The sequence below is a fragment of the Corapipo altera genome, unplaced genomic scaffold (genome assembly GCF_003945725.1).
Source record: "Corapipo altera isolate COAL_440 unplaced genomic scaffold, ASM394572v1 0, whole genome shotgun sequence".
NCBI classification, from domain to species: domain Eukaryota; kingdom Metazoa; phylum Chordata; class Aves; order Passeriformes; family Pipridae; genus Corapipo; species Corapipo altera.
The window spans coordinates 29129419-29156423 of NW_020884872.1; the positions used below are offsets into that span (position 1 = coordinate 29129419).

Below are 27005 nucleotides of genomic sequence, written 5' to 3' on the forward strand. Positions count from 1 at the left end.
TGGGGCAGCCAGCTGGAGGTGGGGCTGCCTTTGCGGGGAGAGGGAAGGGGCCTTCCTGCCCACTCCTCACCATCCGCTTCGCAAAGTTGGTCTTCAAGGTGGCTACTGGGAATAAAGCAAAGACAGGGACACCTCTGCGGCGGGTCGCGGCAGATTCTGGCTGGGGTGGGTGGCTCCGCTTCCCACCGGTGGCACCTGAGCGGAGCGTCTGCTTCGAGAATCAGACATCACACTCTGCAGGTGAAAGTCGAGTAATAGGCAAAGCTATGACGCTTAACAAGAAAAGCAATGACGGAACTACGTTCCGTGAGCTGTGCAGATCAGCATTCTTAATTCCAAGGTGCTGGTGCGAGGACCTTTGAAAGACACTGGATAAGGCAGGTCACTCAGTTCCTTAACAGTAGGCCCTGGGTATCTCCTTCAGCTAGACCATATTCACTCTTTTTAAAATTTTAATTGGGTTTAATTTTTGGCTTATAACTGTGCATCTGGCTCAGAGAGAGGAAGAAAGCCCTTAGCTACATTTTAAAAAGTCCAATCTTGGATGAGCTCTTTAAGTGATTATAAAGTTGACTAAATGTAAAAGCTTTGCAAAGGCAGTAATTTCAGACACACTTCTGGCTGCTAAGACACGTCTATGTTTCATTTTTGTATATTTTTAGGGAGCTTAAGTGGGGTGGGTAGCTCACTCATTGGAAAAAAAAAAAGGAGGTTTTAAATGTCATGCTTCATTTGGCTGTATGGAAAAGCTGACTATCAGATGTCCTGTCAGGAAATAAGATACACTGATATACAATGTGCAAACATTTTATTTTGAAGAACTCCTTCACAGTCTCACTTCATGGAAGTGAGTTGCCCAACTTAGTCACACAGCAAAGAGAAGTCTGCATCCTGATTTAGGTTTAATTTCTTGGTTTAGAGCTCATGGCAACAGGATATCTGAAAGGGAAAGCATGCCTCAGGTTTTTTTAATGTGGCTCCAGTAATTCTTATCATCACCATCAGGAAATGGGTCCCAGTACACCAGGATATGCAGACAACATTAGCCGAGAGAAATTTTTTAACCTCCTCTTTATAGCTTGTTTATTAAAAGTGGAAGTCAGAACTATCTTTTACTGAGAATCATCACACAGTCATGTTTCTGATTTTGGAGAAATGCTCTCTGGAGATCTGGGAATAGGTGGTATCAGTGAAAAATGAAACATCATCAGACAGTTTTTTTAGTCTTTTTCAACAGAAAGGCTTGAGAAGCTTTACCTGTGAGGGCAGCCAACACTTCTCTAAATACCTGTTGTTATGATATGACCTTATTCTAGTGCCACCAAAAGCCCTTACAGTGAGAAGACAGAAACAGTTATTTTGTAAGGAAACAAAATCAGGAAAATTTAAACTCCTTTTCCGGTGTCCTATAAGAACTGATTCATGTGTTGTCATTTACTGCTGTTGAGATACTCCTGATTGTGCAGCTCACCTTCAATGAAGAACACAACTGTTTCTTTAAAAGTGGCTATTTATTTTGGGGACCATTATCTTCACTGGCTTCACACAGATAGCTTGAAAGATCTCACAGGAAAAAAAAGGTGTTCAAGGTGTTCAAGGCAGAAAGAAACCTCTTGCCTGCCTGTTCAACAGCTCTAGGATTCTTAAGCCATAAACAGTTATGGATTGTCGTGTATCCACTAATCTGCAAGAGGAAGACAATGTGCAGAAGTGGTGTTTCAAGATATTAGATTGAAATTTGAGACCGAAAATGAACTTAGAAAAATGTTTTTCTATTCAAAATAAGACTATCAGAGATGCCAGACACAATCATAGTGACCTCATGTATACATTCCTTTCAATTTGTAAGCAACTTTCCATTATAGTGAGCATGTCATCAAAGCCTTGAGGTAATGTTTAATTGCACTCTCTTTCTTTTCTTTTTCCACAAGTATATTCAGTATTGTACTGATGTTTTCTCAGTTAGTTCATCTGTCTCTGTATTTTATCTTTCTGTCTGTCAGGCTTATTAGCATATTTTGACAGATTAAAAGGCTAAGGTCAAACAAGCAAATCCCAAAAGAAATACTGCTAATTATTGTCATATGTTTTTTAAATACTTTTGCTTCTTCAAAGAATTTCATAAGGAACTAAATTCAACTTTGCAGTCTGTTTCTTTCATGAGCCCCTTCTCTCTTTAACATCACTTTTCCTAGTCACTCTCCAGTGCCCCTACCCTCACTAGGCAAGCAATTACCTACTTACAAATGTGCAAGACTGTGCTTCAGGTAAGTTACATTTTGTGGAAGTTACCTGCAGTACATACTGATGCACACACAATGAGTAGTGTTCAATGAACCAGCAAACATGGTTTTGGGTGGCTTTTCTGTTTCATGTCATCTGGAGAAGTGAAAGACCCTTTTTATTGCTGGCAAAGTGACACAGATCATACTTCTTCCAGAATCCTCCTCAGGGGCAAGTCGGTGCTGCATACAACTGTGATCAACAAAGGGGTCCTTCACACTCTAGCATTTCCCCCCCCTTTGTATGGTGAGGAGGACTGGTTATGATCTGGAGGTAGAGTCAGAAGGCCAATGTGCTGCATGTTAGTACCAGATGCTGTGCAGTTTTCTTTACCTTCAGCTGCTTAGAAGACAAAACAGAGCAGGGAGTTGATCTGAGCACGAGTGAAAAAAAAATTTAAAAAACAAAACACAGAAGTCTAACATTCAGTAGGGAAGAATGATTGCAACCACAGTCAGCTGAATACTTTCTGCTTTTGTTGTTGGCCAAGGTAAATAATAAGGTAGAAGTTCATCAGATAAAGGAAGATATTGGCTTCTTGTGAGGATGAAACAACAGGTGGCTAAAATAAATAGAGGGGGAATGCTTTTGCAACAAGATAAGCAACAAAACAATCCTAATTAGCTTAATGAGCAGACATGTATTTATCTTATGCCTCCACTTTTCTATTAATTTCCAGACACTTCCATGCTTCAAGACTATATATCTGTTTTTTAAAGGATTAATTGTTAGACGAGTATGCAACGGTAGCATTGCCAAACCCCGTTCATGGCAGGTAAATCATTACGTGGCCTAAGACAGTGTTCATTAGCAGCATTGTCAATCAAGTGGGAGTCTTGCCAGGGAATTGCTGATGATACGACAGGGTCAGAGACAAAGATATTCAGTCTCTATTCATCCATCAGATTTTTTTTTTTAAATCAATTTACAGCATGATAATTGAGTCAAGTTTATTGTGCTGCCCCTCAAACAATGTAGGATTTGGTGATTATAAATCTCTTGGTATTATTAAGACCACACAAAAAAGAGGAAGAGAGGAAGAGAGAAAAAAAGAGGAAGGAAGCAGGAGAGTTGGGGTAGGGTGGGGAGATGAAAACTAATTGCTAATATAAATATTTTAAAAGGGGAAAGTTTCAAATGGAGAAAACCTGTCTTTAAGATCAGAAAAGTAGCTGAGAGATGAAGTCCTCAGTTAAAGAAATTCTTCACTAAAGGTGGAGGGTTAAATTGCCATTCATGTATCTACATCATTTGAAATTATTCCACTGATAAAACCAATGTGTATCCTTCCCAGGTGAACAATACTGCCTTCAAAAGTATTGTTTCTTTCTGCCGTGTTAGAGAGCCCTTTTGTAAAACATTTTCCCCTTCATACATGCAACTGCGCGTGCCTGTGTGCACATATGTGCATGTTAGGTCTGTGTGCTAACCAGGTCTCTGCGTGAGAAGATTTAAAAAAAAAAAGAAATATTAGTGTGGAAGGGGAAAGTGAAAAGTCTCTTTCTAAGGCAGAAACAGAAGTGCTTTCTACAGGGAGGAAAACCCTTTTCTATCAACCTGGGCATGGCTCTGATTTTCAGGGCATATATTCAGTGCTGTATTTTCAGCCCAGGAAAAAGGGTTTGTAACCCTCCCTCCCATGACCTGCACCCTTCTCACACTTATGCCAAAGAGTTAAAAAAAGTGTCATTACCATCATGCACAGGCTTCCTCTGAACTGATGTTACTGGTAAACATGTGCTTGCACATCCACTTTCCTCAGTTTGCTGTTTGGCTGATTTCAGACACATGATAACTAGATCACTCCTAAGTTTTCGTATAATTACGTTTAAATATAATTTTGAGCAATTAAAATGAATGAGAGAGGAATTCATATGGAATCTGTCTCAAAATAAACCTATAAAAGTGTCGCATTCCAGGGTGATTTCTTAAACTCCCTTTCATACAGCAATCGTGCTCATGAGCTCTCCTCTTAGACCCCCGACTCTTTACTGGGGCTCATCAGGCTGATGCTGAACATATTTAAATCCTCCCCATAAAAGGTTTAGTCTAAGTTGCTTCTCCAGTACTTGTTTGAACATTAAATATGCAAATAATCATCATTACACTTCCAACAATTACACATGTTTGCGAGCACCATGTCAAGTACTGGCAGCAGTGCAATCATTTGTAAAGACAAATATTCCATTCCAAGAGATGTCATGCTGCTTAGAAGATTTCTTTTTGTATTAGTAGCCACACTGCTGCTTCATAAAGTGTGCAAATGAACGTGACAGTGCTGCCAATAGCTGCCAGTTCCTTCCTCTCAGCAGAGCAGATGTCAATCAACCATCCCAAACAGACAAGGCCTCGGTACTGCTGCAGACATTAAACATGTAGGATGGAGAAGGGAGGGCACAAACAACACAGGCAGCGCAGGGGCTCGGCATACTCCTTGCTCTCCCTCTCCCTCCTCCTCTCCCTCAGCCTCTCTCCCTCTCTCTTTCTCTCTGAGGAGGCCCGAGGCCGTTGGAATATTTTAATTTCTGATTTCTGACTATATTATCATGTGTTTGTAACAGACGAATTGTAATTTGTAGCTCTGAGGTGATATGAAAAACTGCCTGCGACCGTAGGACAGATGCAGGCGTGTGTGGCAGACTTCTCGCTGCTCTTGCGTCCTTCTCTCTCTCTCCTGCTCTTTATGTAGTTATGGATAATTGTCAGCATTCACTTTTATCACATCCAAAGTAGCAGCTTAGAGAAGATGCAACTTTAGTCAGGACTAATCTTGCCTCCTCCTGAAGTGGGAAAATCCCAAGTATTTCAGGGTCCTATTGATAACCCTTGTGCTTTTTTTTCCATAAAAGACGGATGACTCTGGCAAGCTTGGGAGACTGCAGATAATGGGATTGACTTGGTACTTAAATCTCAGTGAACCAAGACAGCATAAGTAATTAGTGAATTGGATCCATAGTGGGGTGCTAATGATGGCTAATACTGCCCCACACCATTCTAAAACCCACAAGATACACATCCATCTAACTCAGATAAAACAGAGGGGACACTGCTTTTGCAGGGATCATTTATATCTTCCTTAGCACTGAATTTATGCTCTTTTAAAAAATAAATCTAATTTTCCTAGAGTGACATCCAGAAGAACAAGTGACCGTTCTGTCAGAAGAGTTCATTATGATCACAAATTCCTCTGGTGTTTTTAATTAAGAAAGGCTAATTAAGAGAAACTATGCATTTATCTTCTTATCTAGTTGTCAAGGGAAAAGTCACAAACACTTACTATATGGTGTTTGAAAGGAAGAGGCAGTTCATATCTTTAATCTTTTTTTATATTTTACTTTTCGTTTTCAAATAGACTGAATCCTCACAAAGGAGAAAGTTCATTTAAAGAAAGTATTTCTTTTTTTGAAAACAGCACTCCAACTTTTATTAAGTGTAGTTCAACCTCATATGCCAATTTTCTTTCAGGTTAGTACAATTGTATACAAACTAGCATTCTGCCTCATTTTTCTTTCCCCACAGAGTGATAGCACTTTATCAGGATAATTTAGATAAATGCCTTTCCATAGGGTTTGCTTATCCTTCCAGGAGCTATGATCGACAAACAGCCACAAAAGATGAATGGCATCGTGTTTTGATCAAATGTATTCTCATCTAAAAGTAGAGAGGGTTTCAAGGTGAGGGGAATGTCTGTTTTCCTCAGATGTGATCATCAGAGGGTGGTCCTCCCCCCTCCCCTCCCTGTGCCCTCCAGTTTGTTACAGTGGCTGCGAGTTAGGATGTTTCTGCATGTGAGCGTGCGCATTGCACATATCCCTAAAAACAGGGACAGCTCAGTAGAAGATGTTTTGACTTAATCCAACAGTTTTAGCAAATAGTTTTATAGAGAGAACTGAAGACAGGGAGGAGAGGAGAGAATGACACACAGAAACTGGGAACTCAGGTACCCAGCTTTTGTGCTGTCAACTGAATTCTAAAGCCAGAAAACTCTTGCTTACTTCAGCTTCTTATTTGCAATTTATCCCATTGTTATGGGACTTTAAGACAGGTATGACTCGAGGAAAGCTTGGACTGTAGCATACAAAGGGTTGAGATGAAATGTAACTGATTAAAAGCAAAAGTGTCTGCTGTCAGACACTACCTTTTCTTTCTTTCTTTTCTCTTTTCTTTTCCTTTTCCCTTTCCTTTCCTTTCCTTTCCTTTCCTTTCCTTTCCTTTCCTTTCCTTCTCTTTTCATTTCCTTCTCTTTTCATTTCTTTTCTTTTTTTTTTCATGAGGATTAAGATGAAATCTTTCTTTTTCTTGACTGTCAGAAGAGTCTTAATTCTGTGCTGGTTTTTTTCGGCAAGTACCTCAGTAGGGGTGTGTGTGTGACCACAGTAGGAAATGCTTTTTAAGGAGAACTTCATATTCCATATTTGAGGAGAGAAAGCTGTTTAATGCGGGGGCTCTTCGTAGTCCTTATAAATCTGTAACTGATTAGGAGGCATTCAGAGCTAATGTAGGATGAAAAGATGGGCAGATTGTCGGCTGAGAAGGCGGAAGCGGGGGTTGGTTAGGGTAAGGATCTGAACTGGATTAGTACAAACCCAAGTTTTAGTTGGGATGGAGCTAAAGTGTTAGCCTGGAGGCAAGCAGGCTGCCCTTCATCAGCTGAAATACTCTCACCTCAGTGACTCTTTCTGACTCTGAAAAACCCAGAGATTCCCCCTGAAAGTAGTGCTTTGCAAATTGAAGCTTTAACCTCATCCTTTCTATCTGGCCCAGAGATCTATCTTTCTTTCTTTCTGCACACAAGAACTTTTAGCTTATGTAGTTGCTAGATACATGTATTTCTAAAATGATAGGCATTTTTATAATATTAATAAATCACACAGTCCTTCAAGTCTAAAACAGAACTCTGCCACCTCCCCAGCCGGGTTTCCATTTGCATTTCTGTTTAGCATCAATTTACCTGGCTGCTTCTAGCTTTTAGGACTTGTTGTAATAGTCAAAAAGAAAACAACTAAAAATCTTATTTTCACCATGCAAGACCTGAAGTACTTTATCCTGAAGAAACCTAAAATATTTTAGTCCACATAAATAACCAGAATTCTCATTTTATTATAAACAACATTTATTGAGAAGCACTGCAGTGTGGAAGGGTAGAGTAGGAGTATGAGAAATATTAAGATGTGAGGATACATCTTCTGCAAAATTAGAATATCATTTGTTAAAGAAGCTCCCTTTTCTTATGTTTCTTACTATAGCTGTTCACCTTCCATGGATTTAGCTTTTGGAAGATCTTCATTGTTTATCTCCCAACAGCCTGCATTTCCCCTTGAATGTGATGAACACAGCTGCGGGATGCTGCATCACCAGTTCTGGGAGTTTATCAGATGGTGGGGGTCTTTAAAGAGTTTTCTGGTAGAAAAATAAATGCCTCCCTTCTTTTGACCCAATTTGCTCAAATATTTGTAGTTACTCCCATTTCTGCTCTCCTCCCTAAAAATAGACCTAGAAATTGCAGGCACTGATAGAAATAATAACACGATTGGACAATGGCATCTAAAATACTGCAATTCTCAATTTTTACTTCTGAAATATCACTCCCGATTTTTTCTCACTAATCAAGAGGACTTTGGCAGAAATCAGGAAAAAAAAATCTAGGACTGATTTATGATTTATCCCCTTATACCTAAGACTTTCACATAGTATTAGCAGAATTACAGAGCCTGTAGTAAACAGTATTAAACCTCAAACACTTGGCTAAAAGCAGGTCCATATCCAAGGTTATAGAAAAGGAACGGTCATTTCTATGAAGATACTGATCTTTCCCAAACTAGGATCTGCCACACATTTCTTTTTCTAATGTTTCAAAAGGAGGTCAGTTCATTCCCACATCCTTTCTAACAAGACTTTGAAAGTTACAGTAAAAAAAAAGCAAAACGAAAAAAATGTACAGAGCCCTTACATGAATATGAAGGCAGAATAGACTACATTAGTGAACTTCTTTTTGATGCTGAGGTGTGGAAGTCAAGATAGCACTTGTTTTTCCCACCCATTGGAAAAAATAGCATAAGCTGCTTGAGCATTTTCATATAAGGGGAGAAATATGGAAGAATGAATTCTGAATCACTCTTCTCTGCTATTAAATGCCCAGATTGTTGTCTGCTGTGGGAGAGTTTGTAGAACACATAGATAAGCAATGGAAGCAGAAAAGGTTTATGTAAAAGGAAAGTGGAACCAGTAAACATAAACAACTGTTTCATTCGACTTCTTATTTTCACTTTCCGTGATTAAGCACACATGGCAGAAAGACAGAAAAAAAGTGGTCTTATTTTAAAGAAAGCAACTCAGAATACCATACTTTGCTTTTTACATCTTATACTAGATATGAGAATGCTGCTGAAAAAGTGCCAGAATTAAAAGTAATTCCCTCAACTTAAGCAAACAGTCCTGAAATCTGCCAGTTACTGGCATATATCCACTGGTTTGAAAGTTTGAAAGCAGGCTAAGAAAATTTAGGAATAGTTTTTGTTTGTTTGTTCCTGACCACTGATAGCATGAGCTAGCAGCTGGTAGGAGAATAAAGGAAAATGTGTGTGTATTGGCAGCAGACAATTTATAACATGAAGCGATTATTCTCTCAGTCTTAAACATCAGAACTTGTGTCTTAAAAAAATAATAATTTGCTTGGACAATTTTACAACTGAGCATTTAGTTTTTCCCATTCTTCCTCCTTCAAAGATGTGTTGGAATTTGTAACCAACAAGATACATAATTTATCAATCTTGTAGTATTTTTTTTAAGAGACGTTTTTCAATCTTGAGCCTTTTAAAGCTTATTGCAATCCTAGCTTGGTAAACCTACATCTCCACCTAGTGGTTTCACAGAAAGGGCAAGCAATGTGAGCATCCAGATAGTTTGCCGTGCAACACCAGTGTGAAGAAACTACGTTCTTTCTGAATGAAATATTTTAAAAGTTGTAATTAAATATACACACACGCACATATATACATGCTAATTGAATGTTGAAATTTCATTGTCATATGCAATTATATAATGGCTCTTTTATTTCTTAGTGTTTCTTAATAATTTCAACTACTGACAGAAAAACAAAATTTTAGTGCAGCATTCGCTCATCCTGTATTTTCACTAACCCCCTAAACCATGCTTGGGCAGTGCTGGAAGATTATCATCTTTCCTATACCTATATCTCTGATGCAGAGTGTGACCAAAGGTACAAACTAAGCATGAAACAACCAGCAAGACTTTGAAAATGCCCTGGGATCTCTCCTTTGCAGAGTGATGTTTTTTATAACCCTCTGGTTCAGGATAACGTATATCTGCTGTGAGGAATTTTCAGGAAATCCATGAAGGTGAGAGTGTACATGTGCACAATGAGTATAGCTTAGGTACCAGAGCAAGAAAGATTCCAAAAGATTCCTGTCCTTTTCCCAAAAGATTAATATTGTATTTTCTTGACTCTCAAAAAGATTCTTTCTCCAATTGTTCTAAAAAAATTATGAAGGATATCTTTGAAAGATTATTCTTCAGAACAGAAGAAATTGGATTACTAAAAAAAGTGCCAACACAGTTGTTTACTGTCCCATACAATCACCTTAAACCATCCCAGCTAGAGCTACCTCAGTGTGTAAAGAACACCCACCCCTTCAGGTACAAAAAGAAACTAATATCTTTCAGTACCAGCAAATCGATTCCTTGAAAAAAATAAAATATAGGCAGAAATTAAATTAGTTTCCCGATCCTGTCCAAAACATCTTATTTTTCTCAGCCCTAGTTCTCATTTTTCTTTCATGTCTCTGTAGTGCCAGTCACTTCACACAGCAGTGAAAATCCTATTCTTTTAACAAAACATTCAGTTCCATAGGACTATTCACAGTGCACAAAATTAAGCATGTGCCTAAACCTGTGCAAGACTGGATCCTTCACATGGACAGTAGATGTAGTGTTAATTAAATGCTACTTGTAATAAAATATATTAAAGTGATTGAAGCTGCTGTAGCTGCAGTGGGCCTAGAAAGTACAATAATCCTTCACTGTAATGTAGAATCCTCGTGTCAGAAACATGTACAGTACTCAGAAAGAGTATAATTAATGCACATTACCATACATACTCAGAGATAGAATATATGAAGAGGGTGCTTTGGGACTCGGCTAAAATTTTTGTGACTTCCAATTAGGGAAATTTTGAAAATCTCCAGTTTCAGCAATTTAAAATTATTCAGTGGTATCATAACATTGCCCTAAAACCAAGAAAATGAAAAATAATGTGAAAATATGGGTTTATTTCATTAATTAGCTATTCAAGCCTTAAATATTGTTTTCCACAAATACAGTAAGTATTGATTTTCTTAGCTAATTAAGAATGGATTGTCGCCCACAAATAATCAAACTAAATATTTAGTCTTGTACAGTTAAATGGAATGCTAGATGCTTATTTCAAAGATGGGTAGCATGTGAAGGTCATTAGAAAGTCCAAGGTCAGTACTGAGACGTTCTGCTGAAGAGCAAGGAGGAATTATTTTGGAGAAGGACGGACATTTTGGGTGGCTCAGCTTGAGAACTATTGCTGTCTGAGATGGTCACTGAAATTCAGAGGTGAAAATTGGAGGTGAAAACAAAGCTCATTTTTTCCTGTAGAGAGAGTTCACCCTTCTCTTGGACAGTGAGACCTGCAGGGCACTGTCAGTCAGCACAGTGAATTTATCAGCAAGAGACCCTGGCTGGTCTTGCCCTGAGCTCTGGTGGCTTGCTGGGCTCCTTCTGAGCAGTTAGAAACAGTGTCCTTTTATGCATGCCATATCTGACACACGCATGTCACAGATGGATACCAAGTACTCTTGACAGCGCCCAGTTAGAAGCTGTTTGGGCAGACAACACAAGTGCTGCAAAACTCTGGATTAGCTTTTAGGCAGAAAACTGGAGCTGGTTGAATAACATGAATGAAAGATGGCAAAACCCCCACACCTCATTTCCTTGTTACTTTAGCTGACCTCTGACTTCTTTACATTTCAGAATTAGATAAAAAATGTAGGCTATGTAACTTAGCAGAACAGAAAAAAGTGACAGTGTTGCTAAGGTCAGAGTCTACCTGGGTTTGCACAGTCTTGTTTGACAATTGTTGGCTGTGCTTTGTCCAGCTGTTTAAATCCATGCCAACTATCGGAGTTCTTTGGGTAATCTAAGTAGTCAATTAAAAAGCTCAGTATGATTGAGCACTCTTCATTGGCTGTCAAAGCAATAAAAGGGCCGTAAGTGTTGGTTTAATGATACATGTAAGAAGATGAAGTATCTAGTGTTGCTACTCAAAAGTTATTTTTGCTTCTCCTCACTGTACAATTCATAGTCTTACAACAGAGGTAGCTCTAACAAAAATCTAGAAAATAACTTTTTCAGGAAAAAAAAATAATTTTTGGCATTTGACAAAAACTCGTTACGGTTTAGGAAAACTGCAGGCTCCACAAACATTCTGGAAAAAAAAAGTTTCAAAATAGTAAATTTGCCTAAGTCCAGAGAGTTGCAAATATTTTAACCACTGTAGATTTCTAATCAGTTAAGATTACTCATCAGTTGAGATTACTCATCTTCAAGAGAATTATGTGAAACTCAGTGATCCTGATAGGTCCTCTCCAACTTAGTATATTCTTTGAAACATAAACAGTTCACAGAACTAAATACCAAATAACAGTCTGCATATCACATTGTCTTTGACCTAAAAGGAAGAGCATTGTGAGCATGCTTTAACAAAGTTTTGTTTTCCAGGCTAATGAGCTCATGCATGGTGACATGTGTGCTATGTTCATGAATAAGTGCTAAGACTTTCAATGAAACATTGAGTATCACAAAGTACAATTAAGTTTACATGATGAAACTCAGATTATTTTACTGTAATACAGCAGATGGATAAAAACCCAAACATACAAATAACCCCCCCCCCCAAAAATTCTTCACGATTCTCTACACCTTTACAGATCAAGGAGACATGCAATACCTCACACCTGTTGCATAAAATAGCTGGAAACTTTCTTGTGTTCTCATCATGTATTCTCTCTTGTGTGCTAGGATGCTAGGACTGGTTTTCTCTATATTCAGTTTAATTTTCAGGGATTGAAATAAGCACACAGTCTGGATGAGTCATTATTTCTAAAACACTTGGGCCCATAGGTAGAAAGACCATCACATGAAGTAAGTTTTTCAGTTACAGACATATATTTTATCACAGTTTTAGTAGTATGAACTGATATAAATTCTAATATTGTAACTAAACTCTAGTTTAAATCTATAAACTCTCACCTAAAACTCATTTTGCATTTTTTTTCTTTCCATAGTCCGACCAGTTAAATTTTTATCACGTTATTTCTCCTTCTTTGGAGGGTAGTAGCTGAGATGACAGAGGATGGCACGTTTTCAAATATAAGCCAAGAGTTCTCACATCCATGTCAATTTTAATGTAATTTTACCTAAGCGTTCCTGGGAGTCCCTACATACTATGAAACATTTCCTTCAAAAAACAAAAATCCAGACTTCCTTCAGTCACACGGGAAATGACCTACAGAGTATCTAAGCACTTATGTGAGCAGCACAGCACTCCAGAATGCCTTGTCTAAGCCACCTGGTGGGAAACGGCAACCTTTCTTCAGCCTTTTCCTCCTATTTCTGTCTTTTTTTTCACCCCCTGCCAAAAAATGATCCAGATATGCCACGGTCCGGGGGGGAGGAGGGAAGCCGTGACACAGCATGGACAGATACAGAGACAAGGCAGAGGTGTAACCGGAGTACGTTATCGAGAGGAGTAGGGGTTTTATGAGTTTCAGGTGGGGAAAGGGCTAGAATATGGGGTGGAGCATGAGACAGACAAACAGGGGAACAAATCGGGGTAGGGACACAGGCAAAGGGGGAGGAACGTGGGAGGAACCAGGGAAGGAAAAGGCGAATGGTAGCTGTCTCCTCTCTGCAGCTTCTTCAGCCTATCAGAGAGGGAAGCAGGGAAGCGGGCATGCCTGGGCATGTCCGGGAAATACAAATCCTGGAGAAACATAACATGTGTATATTTATAAACACATAAGAACTGTAAAGTCCGTATCATAAAGTCCTGTCAATTGCTGTATGTTTTTCTCCACACCTGGAACCTCTCCCATCCTGAATCTTGTTCCTTCACATCAATACGCTTCAGTTTTGTTCTTTAAACAAAAATAAAAACAACAAAAAACCACAGACAACGCAACCCCCACACATATGCCCTATCTCTCATCTCTTTGTGAATACTTCATTGGTCTGTATTCTGGGTACATCTACTATTGCTGCATTAAGACTTCTGCACATAGTGAGCAGGACAAACTGAAAAAAAAATAAAAGTACATGGGGGAGAAACAGGTGTTTGTAATCTTAATTGAATTGAAGTCCAAGATGGCATTTATCTTGTAATTTCAGTAGAGCAGGTATTTCATTGTAAATGATGACAAAACCATTTGACTAATTTAATTGGTACACAGATTTGGAGCCATATAAAATGTTTTCCTTTTTTGTAGTAAACATGTATACATGTATGCATATATACATTTATATATATTGGCGAGCAACTTAAGGAGAGAATATATACAAAATCACCTAGAGAAACATTAAGTAATATTAGCAAATACAAGTCACTGATGTGTCTCCCTTGTGTAAAATCAAAGTTGCAGTGGAAGAGAAGGAGAAGAGGATGCCAGGAAATCTCCACAGAGAACACAGAGTAAAGGTATAAAGATAAGACAAAAAAACAAAACAAAACAAAACAAAACAAACAAAAAAAAAAACACAAACAGATAAAACCCAGACAGAAGTCAGATGTAACATTTATTAGGTAAGCTCATACGCAAAATAGCTTTCACAGTTAAATGAGGCAAGGTGATATTAACATCTATGAGCATCCACTGTACTGTTTTTTCTGCATTTATGCAGAAAAAAATAATGCATATATTCAATCTGATGTAAAGGTTTAGCTTTAAACCTGCTAACAGTAACTGTAGGTTTAGTACAAATAATTGTGATTCAGAGCTGAAGTCCTGCAACATAGTCCAGACCATGTTTTTGTAGGGGCTGCCAGAATTTGCTTCAGATTTAAAGGTATTGCCCAGGTTTCAGTCCACTATTTAGTAAGGAGATGATGAAGCCTTCAGTTGCAAACATAGAGATTCTCTTCTTTTTTGGCCTTAGTGATTTTCTGTGTCATTAATAGATAAACTTGCAATGTGTTATGAAACAGTTTCTGCATTGTTGTACTTGTCTGCAGTAGTTCAGCATTTGTAATGTTCTAGGGTAGCATCTAGTGCAGTTGATTTTATATGAATTCTCATGAGATTTTTAAACTTCATCTATGTGTAAAGTTCACAGGCTGAGTTGTCTTCCTCAGCTGCTGCAAAGACTCACAAAACCGTGTAGATAACAAGGTTGATTCCCCCCAGATCTGACAGCTGGTGGTCCTCAGATGGATCAGTCCTGAAACCTGGGGAAAGCCAAGCTAGAAAGCTGAGCTGGAAAGACTTAAGTGTCTTCAATAATACACTAGCAGGGCTTTTGAAAGCCTTGAACTCCACAGGATTTTCTGCCAAGGATTTTCTGTGAGTTTAGCACAGTTTGAAGTATATGGTTTCCAACAGTCACAACCTCCACAGACTGTGTCAGACAGGCTTCTGGGAGGCTTCTCATGTGGCTCTACAGCATGTGTGACTTGTGGGATGTCTGTCCCCAGGCCTGGTGCAGAAGGGCTGAGTCCCCTAACACTATCCAGCTGGAGAAGCCTCTCTTCTGTTCACTACCCAGCCTTGCTGACCGTGAGACCTGCTATCTTTGCTTAAGCAAAAGCTGCTCAGTTTTTCCATTTAGAAAAGGAGAAAGTATGACTTTTTTCCTCTTCAGTTTCAGTGGTTTGAGATAAAGTCACAAGTAGGACAATTTTGTATGTTTTGATAACACATCATTAGTTCCTAAGAAAATAGTAAGGTTGTTGGAAGCACCTGTTAATGTTCTCATACCAGTGACCCATATTTTTACACAAATACACAACTGCTCTATAGCTACAAAACTGTAGCAATAGGTTGTGATTTATAGCAGCAAAAATGTTAGAAACACCCCAGTAATGTTCTTGATTGCTAACTGGTCATTTGCTGCAACTACTTTCCTTACAGACATATCCTTATAGCACCAAGTCTCTAAAACAGATAAAAGAGCCCAGATGGCTGAGTGGTACACAACAGCTACCAATATTGTTGTTTTTCTGTGGAGGCCGTCTTTGAAATACAAGCCAAATCATGAATTAATCTTGCTGAGGGATCTTTAGCTGTGAAGCTAAGCTGTAGTGGATAGTTACAGGGAACATAAAATTAATTTCAAAAATTTTTAAGTAGTTTAGAAAAGGCTGCCCCTGCAGAAGAAGATGAAGAGTTGAAGTAAAACAGGAGTTTATTCATACGAGCTCTTCTTGGAAAGTTTAGCCTTTAAATATACCTGGCCTGAAGGTATCTGACAAACTAGCTCAGTGGGCTGAGGTCATACTTATTCCTTCCACTAAACTGGACTAAACAAAGGCAAGTTTGTGAGGGTCATTGCTGACTTGCTTCCAGTGCTTCTTCAACAGCACTTTGCTGTCCAGTGGACACTAACAGAGCTGGTAAATCTTATTTGAAGTCCTCCTGCTCTGTCTAGTTATAATAATTCACTAACTAAATTTCTTTCTAGGCATAAAGCTCTTGATAAAGATTTGCCCTACCCATACCCGGTTTTTTTATTTTATTTTTTTATTTTATATACAGTGTACCAAGTTTGGCTGTGACTGATTTGCTTCTTCTCTACAACCTGGCAGAAGAAAATTTTTATGTGTTAACTTTCACCATGCTAGAAATGCCAGGGGAGCAGTGCACAATCTGATAAAGTCCTCTTCAGGAAAATTGGGGATTTTCCATTTTTTGAAAATTCAAATCATCTCAAGTCAGGATGTCTTTTCAGAAGATATGCTCCAGCCTTAATTGGGGTGCTCAGTCTAGGGTAAATGGGTGAAATTTAAGGGCCAGCAATACATAAACAGTTTTTCTCAATAATCTCACAATCTGTTCAATTCTATGCATTTAAAATGAAGAATCTTGCAGTGTGCAGCCAGCAATATGGTAAGTATTCCTGGAACATGGGTAAGGCATTTATACCCAGTAAGTAACTCTACATCACTTGCACAGTGAATTATTTCCCACTCTTCATAAAATACAGTATAATTGAGTGCAAGTGCAGATTAACAGGGTACAAGAACATGAATGGTTTCTCCAACGTTGTTTCAAAACCATTGTGCAGTGGCCAAGAAGTCCCTTCAAGCCATGTGGCTGAGATTTGTGCTCTGTGAGCCTTAACACCTCACTTTCTGCAGTCCAAAACTATAGCCCATTGATGTCAGAGTGACTCTTCAATCCCTCTTCTGAATGAGTCTTTGAAGGAATGACAAGACAGATCCTTAGAATCATGGTCTGAGGAAAAGCTTTGCCATCAGAACTATTAGAAATGCCTCTGCTTTGCCCAGAAGTTTGAAAACACAAAGATAAAAAGGCTAAAAAATATGAAAGAAAGTGTGAAGCAACAATAACATTAGGTAAGAGAAGATAAGATGATGAGTGGTTTGAGAGCAGTTTATACCTCATTTGGCTTTCTACAAAAGTGTATATTACACAAGGAAAGATTACCATCCATTTTATTCTTTACTTTTACATCTCCACGTTGCACAGACATACGATGAACATCATTTTGGTGGGAAACACTTGGGAGCTGCATTGTGTCTGTCACAATATGTCAAGTCAAACATACGAGCTGAAAAAGTGCCTTGGTTTTGCTCAATTAGTACTGTTTGCTTTGTGGACCTCCTATTAGCAAGTATAAATTTGTACAGTTGTCACCATTTAAAAATCAATATTTGCCAAGGGTTATCACATCATCAAGCCTAGGACACTAAGTAGTTCCTTAAACTTTGAGCAGAAAATAATACTACGATCTGGTAAATATTTAACACACGTATCATTTTATGGTAACCACTACTTTTGATACAGATGTTCATTACCTCCTTCTAGCTAAACCTTCCATTAAATTACATTGCACTGAACTTAGGCTTCAGTTGAGCCAGAGTGCAGTTAAAGGAACTGAGAAGAAGAATATAGTTAAACAGACCATAATGAATATCATGAAAATAATTGTAATGAATAATCACTTTGATTTTTTTACTGTCCTCTCATCCCAAAGCGTATAATTCAGCATGGATTCTCTGTGGAAATACTGAATTTATGGTTAAAATATATCAAAGTAAAAGTAACTGAAAGTTCCTTTTGCCTTTGTTTGTAATAGCAAATTTTCTGTTTGGCAAGGAGGGCTCCCTAGTAGCTAGCTACACTGTCCAGTTAGTTTCAATCTAACCACCCTTCCTTTCATGTGTAAGTAACAGATGTTTAAGACATAAGAAATTAGATAGACTGTGATTACTGAGAAACAACTTAATTTCAATTCATTACTTTATGTTCTCATTCACTTGTTCCGAAAATGACAGTAGTTAGTAGGGTTGTTGGTTTTTTTAATTGACACATTTTATGTTTAACAATCAACTTTAACTTAACCTATGCACACCTCTAATTTTGAAACACATCATTTGCGAGCTAATATGTCACTTTTTCATTGTAAATTGGAATTATTTCCAAAATGGCTTCACTTTAATTACATGTACGTCTAGAACTTAGCCAGCTTGTTTTCATGTAGGCTACAGGAAGAGGTAAGGAGAAAGCAGGAAACAACAGTTTTGGTTTTTTACCTTTCCCAAAACCAAATCTATTCCCTCCCAGTTTTCTAAAAAAGAGGTATTTCAAATGAGCTAGAGGGAGGGCTTGGCAGAGGAGAGATTAGGTTTGGGTTTTTCTAGTAGAAAGGAATAGGCATGATTAAGAAACTATCTTGGATAGCTCATTAGCTTTCAAATATTTCATGTGTTTGGCTGATAAAGGTAATAATGTTCACACAAGTACTGTAAGGCATTTGACTTTGTACCTCACAAAATTTTGATTAAGTAAAACAATAATAAACTTAACATGGTGTATCTTGAATAGCTTAAAAAGTATGAGTTTTTCTTGTAATTGCAAACAGGGAATTCTCACAGAAATTATGTTTTCTTAGTCAGGTCCTCAGGGATCAGTTTTTAATACCATGCTGTGAAATGTTTGTATTGGTGCAGAGGAAAAGACTTAGACTAGGTGTTTGAAAGAACTTTCTGAAATATAGTACAGTTAACTGTTACAAAGAGCATACCTAGAAAACTATGGTTTCTTAATGAAGATTTTTAAGAATTGGTTAAGTAATGTGTTGGGTCTATATAGGTTCACTTGGCATCTGATTTCTAGTAGGGATATGGTCTAGATGACTCCTTGCAATTCCTCCAGAACCACATGATTTGAAGACAAAGTGATCACTGATAAAATTTGAGGGTGGTCAGGAACCTGTAGCAGGGATAAATAAAAAGAGGGTAGACTGCTGAGACAATGCCAGCTGAATCACTCTCCTAATAACTCACATATAAGCAAGCAACACACTGTTGGAACATAGTCACAACAACAGGGAAGTGGGGAGAGAAGGGGACAAGAGGGAGCATAAAACTCACCATCCTATAGCTGTATGTTAACACTGTATATCACAGAACCTCTGTCACCAGTTCTGATCTTCCCAGTCCAGAGAAAAGTCATCAGAAATGCTTTATAATTTGCCTTTGCAATAACTGACCCCACCAAATTATGCCTTTACAGTTAATAAGTCAGGCAACGTTTGCAGGGACAAGCATTATTTTTTTATGTCTAACTCATATCATTGGAAAAAACCCATATGAGCTGTTAGGTACACAAGCCCTAAATCTCCTCTTTTTTCCTCAACTGTATCAATCTGTCTTGTAAAAAATACTACTGGGCCTTATGAAGTGTGGGGGTTTTTATACCCTCTGGCCATTATAACTATAACTATAACAACCCCACTGCAGTCATAAATTGAAAGAAGTTATGCTTTCTATCAGTGACAGGAATTAAGTCCCAAACAAAGTGCTAACACATGTAATAGACTTTCCATCAGAAAAAAAAAATAATACAAGCTAGATATTTTTAATAAATTATGTATATCCAAGAGGAGCTCAGATTTGTAGGTAAACCAAAGAGTTTAACAGGCTTTTGGTCTTTGTTAAATGAGTAGTAAAAGAATGGATGAATCCAGTTATTCTATTTGGTTTCATAAACTATGAATTTAGAGCTTGTAATTTAATGCCAGAACCTGCATTTAAAAAAAAAAAAAAAAAAAGAAGTTGAGTAGAACAGCTCTAAACACACTCTTATTTGTAGTTTATTATTCTAAATTTGAAACTGCTACATCTCTCACTTTTTATTCTATGTTCGCCTTATAAAAAGCTCCACAGAATGAGAGTCAGGCCAGGCCAGCATAGACAGGCTTTTAAGCAATCTCCTCAAGCACCACAAATCTATGTTCAAAACTTAGAGTTTATCACATGTTAAGCCTATCCAGATGGTAGGTGATACTCTGGTATTAACAATCCATGTCCATTTCCACTTCCTTCTCTATAGAAAATTGCCATCCCTCGTGGTCTTTTAAAAGTAAAGGAATTCATATATATACAAGTGTACTCCACATATATTACAGTATCTTACGCTGAACTAAAAAACAAGCTCATTGTAATTTAGAATCTGAAATATGTAACAGAACACAGCTTCAAATGGTATGAAATTGTGCTATCTGCAAGTACTTTCCCTAACTACCTGTGGCAGTCCCAGGATCTTGAAAACGGGACTTGGAAAAAGACAAGTGGTTTATCTGCCTGCCTGTGAGAGCTGGAGTGACGGGGCTTTGTGTGAACAAATGCAGGACTCTTCTCTCCTCATAGCAGCACAGGCATTGCTACTGCTCCAGTTCACAGTGCTATAAGCTGCACAGCCAGAACAAACACATCAAATTTATGGACTGGGGAACCTGGAGGCTTTTAGTATACATACCAGACACCAGAAATAAGGGTGGAGTTGCAGAACAGACTAAACTGGCAAGGAGATGTAGTTGTAGTTAGTTTTCCAGTGGTTATAACAAAACACGTAGCTAGAGAAATCCCAGCCTTGAAGGAACTAGGAAAACTGTGGGTTTACACCTTTAAAGATTTCTTGCAGATCATAAGGGCTGTCATTCAATTTTTCCAGAGGTTTCCCAGCTTTCAATAGGTCCTAGCAGTAAGCACCTCATCTCTCTGCTTCCCTGTCGAATTGTTCCACTGCAAACACCTTTCCCTTCCGTGTCCTTCCCCTATGAACACCTGCATTCCTGTGGGGGCAAGGCCTGGGACCCCAGCCTTTGTCCCAGGAGAGGAAGACCAAGATGTGAGGCAACAGATGTTCGCAATGCACTGCACAGCTCTGCAGTTTAGATGGGGTGGAAATGATACAGTCTCAGAGCAGGAGCTAGCAGAGCTGTGTGAAACTGAGGTTTCAGTAACTCAGGAGTCTCCAGTCTTTTATTACATCCTTCTTTGGCACTCTGTGAATGTGCATCGCTTAACAGCAAGACAAAACCTGAAGCCTTGTTTAACCCTTGGAAATGTTTACCAAAGTTTTGTCAAGCTACTTCCTTCTGAAAATCATTTTTTTTCCCCCCTGTTTTAATTGCCTAATTCCACCCAGCAGTTTTCTCCTTTTCATTGTTACCATGAGTAAACCACTTGGGACTTAAAAGTCCTCCAGATATCTGACTCAACTGCATGTTATCTAGAACCTCGAAACCCTCTGGACTGTTTCAAGTCACCTCTTCCTCAGGTCTGTCTCCTCCTCTACAGCACAAGCAGTTGACCCTTGCTGGCATCAGCCTGAGCATTTAGCAGGAGGAACTATCCAAAATGGTCTGATAGGTAGCTTGGGGCAGCTCATTTAGATGTCTAACTTGAGAAGGATAGGACAATTAAGTATCAGAATTAGGAGTATTCCCATCCTTTTTATTTAGCCAGAGAAAGAAGTAGATCCCTGTAGTGGGTTGACCTTGGTCAGATGCCAGGTGCCCACTAAAGCCACTCTCTCACTCCCCTTTGCAACTGGGCAGAGGAGAGAAAAAAAACCCAACAGCTAAGGTTTCATGAGTTGAGATAAGAGCTGGGAGAGGTGATCACAGGTGATCACCATCACAGACAAAATAGACTCGAAGTGGGGATATTGCTTAAATTTATAACTAACAGAATCAGAGCAAAAGAGTGAGAAGTAAAATAATCTTTAAAACACCTTCCCCCTACCCTTTCCTCCTTCCCAACTCTACCTCCTCCCCTCCAGTGGTGCAAGGAGACGGGGAATGGGAGTTGCAGTCAGTTGTTTTTTCTGCCGCTGCTCAGAGAGAGGAGTCCTCCCCCTGCTCCTGTGGGGTCCCTCACACCGGAGACAGTCCTTCACGCACCTCTCCGGCATGAGTCTGTCCCATGGGCAATCGTTCTTCACAAACTCCTGTCCCGTGGGTCACTTCTCCATGGGGTGCAGTCCTTCACGAATGAGCTGTAACGGCGTGGGTCGCCTACAGGGGCCACAAGTCCTACCCAGGAAAAGCCTACTCCAGTGTGAGCTCTTCTCTCCACAGGCTGCAGGTTCCTGGCAGGATCCTGCTCCATGTGGGCCTCCCACAGGGTCACAGGGTCCTTCAGATATCCATCTGCTCCAGCATGGGCTTCTCCATGGGCTGCAGGTGGGTCTCTGCACCCTGATGTTCCTCCATGGGCTGCAGGGGCACAGCTGCTCCACCATGGTCTGCACCACGGGCTGCAGGGGCCTCAGGTCCGGCACCTGGAGCACCTCCTGCCCCTCCTTCTGCACTGATCTTGGTGTCTGCTTTGTTGTTCCCATGTCCTCACTCTGCTCTTCCCTGGCTGGAATTTTCATCTGTGCAACAACCTTCCATTCTTAAATATGTTAGCACAGAGGCGTTACTATTGCTCCTAATTGGCTTGGCCTTGGCCAGCGGCAGAAGGACCATCCTGGAGCTGTTTGGCATTGGCTCCACCAGACAGGGGAAGCTTCTAGCAGCTTCTAATAGAAGTGCCACTGTAGACCCCCCACTACCAAAACCCAGCCACAGAAACCCACTAAATCCCACAGAAATCCCCTAAGCCCAATTCCTTGCAGAATCTATTTCTCCTCACTGAAATATGGAAACTGAGGGAAGTTTGCAGTTCTGAAGGTATTAAGTCCCTGCCACTAAGCAGTATGATTATCCTGCCTGCCTTCTTCCACAGTTCATACATCCCATACAAGTTCAGGCACCCATAAACATTAGTGGATATAACAGGGGATTTTCTTGCATATATAAATGCCTTTACTGGTGCATTTTTCTCTCTGAGCTGAAAGCATGCCATGACATTCAGAGATCATTACAGGGTTCAGTGTGTTGTTACCCGATGCTAGCAAAACAGAGGTGCAGACTTTTGTAACACTGTCTCTTTTTTTGCACACACTCATCCTCTGTGGCGAATTTTCATTGCATCTGCTACTGGCAGTGTCTTGGGGTCTCTGTTACCTTTACGAGGTGCACAAAGTGCAGAAAGTGTGTGCATAGTCAGCAGCTTAAGTGGCATAGAAAGTTTTTCAGCTGCCTGTTGCTGAAAGCTCAGCAGCCCTCACAGGGTTAACCCATACGTGGGCAGGGTTAACCCATAAGTGGGCTTCTGTCGTGTCTTGACACAAATCGGAACTTTGCCAAAGAGCATTAATTAAATTTCATGCTTTCCATCAGACTTATTACCCTACCAGCTCCCATACTGACATAAGCTATTATTATTGTTATTACTTTACAGTTAGTGTGTTGTTCCCTAACCACCATTAAATAAGACTGGAGAATGTTTCTGAGTTAATACCTTAAGACTTGGCTAAAGCGCTGAGAATTATAGAAGAAACATTTATTTAGGGGTCAAAGTACTTTTGCTATGTTAAATTTTTTAGGGACATGCTTCTTCCCAGCTGTGTCTTAATTTTTCTAGACTTGAGGAATGCCTTGATCTATGTCAGCATTTCAGAAAGGGGAGGTATATTTTTAGGGGAAAAGAAAATGAAATGATTACTACAAGAAAATGTGTGGTAAAATATATCTGAAATGTTTAGAGGAAAACAAACTGTTGAAAATATGCAAATTTACCCAATTCTTGCCTCAGATTTATGTGATTTTTTCAGTTATTGCTTAAACATTATGTCATAAATTCAGTGCAGCTATGTGAACCTATTAGGATCTGCTACCATGGATTATTTAGCCTGATGACAGATCTCAGAGAGTAAGACTGTAAATAGGAGTGTACACTTGTTCAGACCTTTGCAGTGCATCCTCAGACCTGTGAGAGCATCCTCATTGTAGGTGATAGAAGTTGCTGAGAGAGATCACAGCACTATGCTGAGATCAAGTAAACATCATTCAAATCCCTGCTTCCCATACCGTGAAAGCATATCGGAACAAATATACCAAACTGTCCAGCATTTATAGACTTTAGTAATATGGAGTGTTCATTAAAAACTGTCTGCTTTCGGACTCTTGCCCTGTGCTACTTTCAACCTCTGTGTGGACAACTGTCCTACTTTTCTTTTGTTGGGTTGTGCAAAAATCAACTTACATTTTGCCTTGGGAAAGAGGCTGGATTTCTATTTGCTTAGCCCTAAGACTTGTGCAGAGAAAGCAACTTTGTCATGTATCTGTCATGACATTATCTAGATAATTCCTTTTGATAAGCAGTATCATTTTTCTGGAGCAGTATTGAAAAGGACTTTACCCTGGAGTGAATTGAGAGCAGCTGATATGGTTGGATAAAGACTTAAATTTTGCCTGGTATCAGGTAGATGCTTTACATATGAGAGACGATCTATGCTCTTTGATTGTAAAAATTGTCTCAGGTTACTTAAAAAAATTATTCTTCAGATCTGATATTTTAAAGTTGTCTCTTTTTCCAAATCTGGCCATTAATACATTCAGAAAAAGAAGGTATTTCTGTTAAAATACAGCATTGTGCAGAGGGAGCTTGGAAACAAACTTGTTTCTTTCACAGCAGCTGCACCACTATTTCTGAACTCTGTGGTTGGATTGATGTTTGGACCCCATCATGGCAAACACAAAAGCTTCAGTGGACTGCAAAAGCCAAACAGAGACATCGCGTTCCAGCAGGAAAAAAATTCAAGCTGTGGTTGCAACTCACAACTCCCTTCCTAATGAAGTATTCTGCCATTGTCAAACAATTGTGAAACAAAAATCCTACAAAATACAGGGCATCTAAGCCCAGGATTTCTCTGTACCAGTATTAGCATTGCTGCCACTTGCTTGAGCACTGGTAGCAGATTAACTTCCAAAAATGCCAGTATGGATAAAGCGGTAGAAAGCACTTATTGTTCAACTTGAATACACACCTCAAGGTGCCCCAAGAAATCTAAATGAGTCTCCCTACTTTTCCTTCTACTCTTGAACTCCCTGCCATAGCTTTGCTCTTTCCTGCATCCACACTCACAGCCCCATATATGTGCAGAACGGGTGGTACGTGAGAGTGGACGAGCACGCCGTTGATACCTTCGGTGAGTTAGGGGCTGGTGACATACCAAGGTGAGGGAGTAGCAACAGCCCGCACCCTTATCCATCACCTCTGACCCATGCAGAAATGCCACAGCTGTAAGAACTTTTGTCAAAGGAGAATGAACAACTGGAGAAGCAGTCTTCCCAGCTCCTAGAGTGTTATTACACATCTTGTATTTTTTCTAAACTGCAATTCCTGGAGGCAAACTACACAATCTGAAGATTTCACATGTCATTAAAATTACATGCATACAGACTCACACATACAAACATTCTCAGGTGTTATGTTAGTGGAGCAAAGCTTGAGAATATGGCCAAAAAAAACAAAAAAAAAAAGCCCAACTCTCTGGACAAAGAAAAAGAAAAGAGTATTTTTTAATTATTTAAACATTGTGAGCTAGTCTCATAATTTCTCAGCATTTGAAGCTGGTGATAATTTATATTGCTAGGTACATGCCTTAACACAGGTAGGACTTGTCTGCTGGAGAATCTGAAGGCAATATCTTTTATGGTCACAGAGCAGCCTGCCAAGTTGTGCTTTTACTCTCTCTCCCATTTCCTTACAGCTCTCTGATTCTTTTTTCCCGTGTCCTTTTCTTTCCTCAGTACTCCCCTCAGTCATCTACCCTCCATCTCACAAAGAAGAGAGAGGTTTGTGAATTTGTTATACTTTGTGTTGGAGCATGGGCAAATTCTGGAGGATCAGGCGAGCTTGTTTTCATCTTTTATGAGCAGCATCTCCCTCCCTCTGTGCTGCAGCCTGTGGTGACACTGACCTCTGGTGATCACGTAAGTAACACACTGAAGTGACAGAGCTGCAATTTTGAAGTATGGCAGGGTTTTTTACCAGAGGAGTGTCTCCTCTTTGATGAGACTATATTTTTCAGTGTGTTTTGCACTAGAAGGACAGACACAGAAGGTACATCTTCTGTGGGCTTGCTCCTACTCTGGTTTTACACGTGGGAATTATCACAGTTCTTCTGTTACTCAAATAAGTTTTATACATTTCTCAAAATACTTATTGCACACAATAGAGAAGTTTATCATCTGTTGCACTATTTCTTGAAGACTGACTTACATATTATGTTTCTCAGGAACTTTAATTACCAAAAAGTGCTGAATAAGGCTGTGTCCCATGCAGAAGTGACACCATGCAGCCTCTTGAAGCATGCTTCCATCTCCGTGATTTCTCCTTGCATTCGCCAAACATGACATTAACTCCACCGAAGTGAACAGAAACCAGATCTCCACCCAGGCTATTTTTTGTCCATCTAGTCAAGAAAAGCAAATAAATCCAGGGCTAAGGCTGCAAGTTTTCAGTTGCTCATTTTAAATGTACTCTATTATATTGGAATGATCTCAGCACAGTGATGTTACAGAATTAAATATGTGCTGCAGACCTTGGCAGAAGTGAGCACTGAGTTAATGAAAAGAGTTTCAGCTTGACATTCGTCTATTTTGTAACCTTAATTCCTCTCTAATTTATTCTTTGGAAATTTTAGAGCTCACTCCCATGCAGATAGAGTGCGAGAAAATATTATGTTGCTTATTAATCATTAGAGTAATGACACAGGTATTGGAAAGCACAATTTGAATGAACTTTAATTAAAAATTATGATACCCTCATTACATAAGCAATCCTTTTCGAACGTCATCCAATACTGCTGTAGCCCAGTAGGTACAAACAGTCCTTGATCTTTAGGATAGCTTAAAATGCAAGGAAAAGAGGGAAGGATTAATTAAAAGCAAGCTATTTAAGTAAGTAAAAAATTGTTTTCTGTAAAAAAAACAGATGGCAAGGTGTCAGGTTAGATGAAAGATATAGACAGCTAGATACTAATCCCCTTGACTGTGTGTTTAACTTTTCTTCTGTTGATAGGTTTGCCTGAGTAGTATTAAAACATTTCATGAATCTGCTTTAAACACTACTTTACTGTAGCAGAACGAAAATGAATGCCTAGCAGTCTGCTGTATGCTTTTAACAAACAGATTTCATTTATTCCTTTGAGCCAAAAAAAATTAGAAGGACCTAGGGGTCTCTGATCATTTACCCAGAATTAACGATCAGTTATTGAATAATTAACTGTCATTGATATCTCATTTCTAAACAGATCAAT

The 27005-nt window shown here is 39.2% G+C and overlaps 2 long non-coding RNA genes across 2 annotated transcripts in view; one reads left to right on the forward strand and one right to left on the reverse strand.

Annotated features, from left to right (window-relative positions):
• The first annotated feature begins 337 nt into the window (after window positions 1-337).
• Window positions 338-26226, forward strand: LOC113950151. Its single transcript, XR_003528677.1, has 3 exons — window positions 338-381; window positions 25495-25677; window positions 25983-26226. It is a non-coding gene; the product is annotated as an uncharacterized LOC113950151 (long non-coding RNA).
• The window catches only part of LOC113950155, a 30133-nt gene continuing 16422 nt past the window's right edge, over window positions 13295-27005 (reverse strand). The window contains exon 4 of the long non-coding RNA XR_003528679.1: window positions 13295-13312. This is a non-coding gene — a long non-coding RNA (uncharacterized LOC113950155). The remainder of the gene's footprint in view (window positions 13313-27005) is intronic.